Below are 4,788 nucleotides of genomic sequence, written 5' to 3'. Positions count from 1 at the left end.
CAGTGCGGGGCTGGGCACCCTGGCTAGGGTGGAAACCACTTCCGGCCAGGGCTGCTGCCGCTCCTGCACCCCCAGCCCCGACTGCCAGCCCCCGCTTCAAAGAACAGTTCTTAGTAATTCGTCAGGGTGAGAGACGCCTCTTCAAACATTTCACCCTTGAGATTCATAACTGTGTCTATTAGTAGATGACTAGGTTATTTCATAATTATTCAAATCTAGACCTGAGATGTGAGTGGCTGTAAGGAAGAAAATACTTTTCGCAGCGTTGTAACTTGTGCCATTAAGATGAGACATGAACATTCCCAGAGGCGAAATTCCGTGTCTGGATTACACTCTGCCAAATGTCATCCCCGAGTTTCTATTTTGTATGTGATTTGATACTAGTAATACCACATGTATGAAAAAAATCAGCCAAAAGCCTTGGTCAACCAAATAGTGGCAGATCCAGATGTAATGTTTTTACATAGTTTATATGGACAAGAGTTACAATTTAAGCAGCTTTTTACAGTAGTTAGCTAATGGTACAAACAATATTTGGAAAGATCATTCAGTGGTCCACTAAGACCCCCAGCGATTTTCAAATGGTCTGCGGAAAAATAAGTTAGACTACAAGAACAATCAAGGTACCTCACCTTATTTTCATTTACTTGCTATTACTTATAGGAGGAAGAAGAAGAAAAAATAACGAAAAATGGGGGCAGGAGGAAGATAAGAGAGAATGTTCTTTTTCTTGGCTGGGTCCCAAGGTGGGGCCCCAAAAATTAAGCCGGACACAAGGCCCCACTAACTCTAAATCCACCACTGGGACTGACCCCTCAATAGCTCCCCACTCCAGTGACCCCCCACTCCCTCAGCTCCACATGCTGCTGCCAGGACGGGCTGACTCCTCCCTTGCCCCAACACCCCGCACCACTGCCAGGAACTGGGGCTGGCCTCTAACCCCCGCTCCATTCTACCTGGGGCTAACCCCCCGCTCCGAGCCCTGCTGCTTCACACCTCGCATCGCCACCCCGTGCACACACGTTTCTCCACGCCCCGTTAGGGGGGTGCAGCTGACTTTTTTGGTAAACTGGGCATTTGTTTCATTTGCACTTGCCAACTGATGGGTTGGCAGGAGCAAACAGGAAAAATGCCCATTTTTGTCAAAAAAGTCAGGATGGCCAGGACAGAGCTTAAAAAGGGATTTGTTCTGGCCAAATGGGAATGCATGGTCACCCTATCTCCAGGGAAGTGGGTCCTGAGGGAGTCTAGCCAGGGCGGGTGTGGACCCTGCTCTGGCTAATCACACCAGTTCCAAGAGACCAGAGTGATTCCCCACCTTGGCTGTGGACTGGCCCTGGCTGTGCTGTCAGCTCAGCCCAGCAGATGCCATCAACTTCCAGCAGGGCCGGTGACTGTGGCCGGGGAGAGGGTGTGGGTCGCTGGAGGTGTGTGTTTGGGCTCCTGGCCAGTGGGGAGTCTCTTGCGGGGGCAGTGGGGGAGGTCTGTGTGTTAGAATGCTGGGCAGCGGGGGGTCTGAGTAGGGTGCTGTGTAGTTGTGGTGGTGGACTGTGGGGAAGTGAATTAGGCAGTAGTGGCGTGGCTCTGTGTGGAGTGCTGGGCAGGGGTGGTGGTGGTGGTGTGCCTGCCGCTGGGCATTTGTGGTGGAGGGTGTGCTGTACACAGCAGTTCCAGGGAATGCTAAGAATAGGGAATTGGGCCCAATAATTACAACAGCAAGTTACTCCTTTGACTCAGGTTCTCTCCCAGCTTGCCTCCAGCATGGAAATTACTCCCAGCAATACTGTCCTATAGCCAGTGGCTCCTGAATTACACTGCAGAGCAACACCAGCAAAAACCCAGACCTTCTCCCAGAAATGTAAAACATGAACTGTCCAGCCTTCTCCTGGACAATACAAGCTCATATAAAGTATATTAATAGAAAATGATGGGCACAAATCCTGTTATCTGATATGGAGATTCTCAAATCCTTCAATCCAAACCCACTGGCTTAGATGAAACAATATTACAAGTTAAGTACAAGTTAAAACTACAGAGAATGTAAGTGATTTACAGATAAGAAGGGATTGTTCATGGAAACTAAAGAAAAAGTCAGAGGCCTGTGACTCGTCCCTGACTTTTAAAAATTATTCTTGATAAAACAGGAAGGGACTGGGCAGCTGTAGAGTGGCTTGGAGCTCTCGGGGGAGCTCTGGGCAGCTCTGGAGCAGCAGTGGGGAGGAAGGAATCCCCCTGCTATCACTGCAGTGGGGAGCTGTGGTGGTCCACATGCCCACCAAGGTGGGTCAGGAGCTGCAGGGAGCCCCCCGCCTCCACCTGCAGCAGCTGCTACAAACTGCAGGATACCCCGCTGCCCATGGCAGCAGAGAGCTTGGGGGCCTGCTGACTCAGGCAGTGGATGTACGTGCTCCCTGCCGCTATGGGAGGCGATGGGACCTTGCAGCTCCCAGATGCCAGGGCTGAAGTCATGAAGGTCTTTGGAAGTCACAGATTCTGAGACTTTTGCCACTTCTGTGAAAAAAAACGTAGCCTTAGTTATAGGAAAATAATAGGTAAAACACTACTAATAACTAACTGTACAAGTTAAATGGATTCAAAGCAAAAGTCTCTCTCACTGCATGCTGTATTCGTTTAATCGGCGGGAATCCTTTCACTAGGGACCCTCCCCAAGTGCAGTGTTACTTTCCTTGTCTTTCAGGTGTCATTGATGCCATGAGCAGAGAGAGAGGGAGGAACATTTTGGGGCACCTCTTCCTCTTTCTTATAGTTCATGCTCTTCTGCAAGAATCAGCTCCAGCTGAACTTCAGTATCCATACACGTCATTTCGGTATCCATCACCTTTTTCAAGAACGCAACCCCGCTGTATGCAGGAGACTTCTGCAAACCTTACACACCTTTTCTTCTCTAATTATGCATGCAACAGTTTAGCTGGCAGTAGACCATAGCATATAAGTAGCATATAAAACAAAGATACATGTACACTAACTGTACCTAGCACACAGTTCATATTTGGCAAGCCTTAAGAGAGCATATATCTTGCGTCTGACAGATTCTGCATATATTATGAACAAAGGTTAGAACAATTTAACTACTAGTACATTTGTACAATAAAGCTTAGCATGAGCACAAAGTATTCTGGGAGCTTTTAACTAATTCAGTGCTCGAACACCCCCATTTTTAGAATACAGACAATGATTTAAAGCAGATAGCAACTGAGGTGAACTGCATACAGCATAACCAGCTCCAGTAAGAAAGGCAAGATGGCTGCTTCTCCCCAACATCATCTCTCAAATGACTGAAACATGGCAAAGTCAGCAATGCAGTACACACATGACAGTGCAGCCACTTCAGACTCATATTTCTCTTGTATTATTTTATTCCCTCCAGGAACGATGAGACAATAGTGACATAAAGTCGCTTCTCATCATCAGCCTCTGACAGAGAGGTATGGCCACGGATTGATCTGTGGATGTTGCTGGGACTGGTTTCTCTCCCTCTCTATTATGGATTCTCTCTCTCCCCTGAAACAGTGCTCTCTGGGCTGCCTGTTCCCCATGCAGGATCCTATCTCTGTCCCAGCCCCATGACTCCTGGAGGTTTTATACCCATATCACACTTGGTGGCTATTCTTTGCTTGCTTTACCCGTAAAGGGTTAAAGTCCCCAGGTAAAAGAAAGGGAGAGGGCACCTGACCAAAAGAGCCAGTCTAGGGACACTATGGCTTACCCATCCTGGCTAATAGTCATTAATGGACTTAACCTCCATGAATTTATCCAGTTCTTTTTTAAATGCTGTTATAGTCCTAGCCTTCACAGCCTCCTCAGGTGAGGAGTTTCACAAGTTGTCTGTGCGCTGTGTGAAGAACTTCCTTTTATTTGTTTTAAACCTGCTGCCTATTAATTTCATTTGGTGGCCCCTAGTTCTTGTATTATGGGAATAAAGTACATAACTTTTCCTTATCTACTTTCTTCACACCACTCATGATTTTATACACCTCTATCGTATCCCCCCTTAGTCTCCTCTTTTCCAAGCTGAAAAGTCCTAGCCGCCTTAATCTCTCCTCATATGGGACCTGTTCCAAATCCCTTCTCTGAACCTTTTCTAGTGCCAGTATATCTTTTTTGAGATGAGGAGACCACATCTGTACACAGTATTCAAGATGTGAGTGTACTATGGATTTATATAAGGGCAATAATATATTCTCAGTCTTATTCTCTATCCCCTTTTTAATGATTCCTAACATCCTGTTTGCTTTTTTGACCATCTCTGCACCCTGCTTGGACATCTTCAGAGAACTATCCACGATGACTCCAAGATCTTTTTCCTGATTTGTTGTAGCTAAATTAGCCCCCATCATATTGTATGTATAGTTGACGTTATTTTTTCCAATGTGCATTACTTTACATTTATCCACATTATATTTCATTTGCCATTTTGTTGCCCAATCACTTAGTTTTGGGAGATCTTTTTGAAGTTCTTCACAGTCTGCTTTGGTCTTAGCTATCTTGAGCAGTTTAGTATCATCTGCAGACTTTGCTACCTCACTTTTTACCCCTTTCTCCAGATCATTTATGAAAAAGTTGAATAGGATTGGTCTGAGGACTGACCCTTGGGGAACACCACTAGTTACCCCTCTCCATTCTGAGACTTTACCATTAATTCCTTCCCTTTGTTCTCTGTCTTTTAACCAGTTCAGTCCATGAAAGGACCTTCCCTTTTATCCCACGACAACTTAATTTACATAAGAGCCTTTGGTGAGGGAGCTTGTCAAAGGCTTTCTGGAAATC

Source organism: Gopherus evgoodei, chromosome 4, assembly GCF_007399415.2.
Source record: "Gopherus evgoodei ecotype Sinaloan lineage chromosome 4, rGopEvg1_v1.p, whole genome shotgun sequence".
Classification (NCBI taxonomy): domain Eukaryota; kingdom Metazoa; phylum Chordata; order Testudines; family Testudinidae; genus Gopherus; species Gopherus evgoodei.
The sequence above is the reverse complement of the archived record's forward strand: the minus strand, read 5'-3'. Positions refer to the sequence as shown.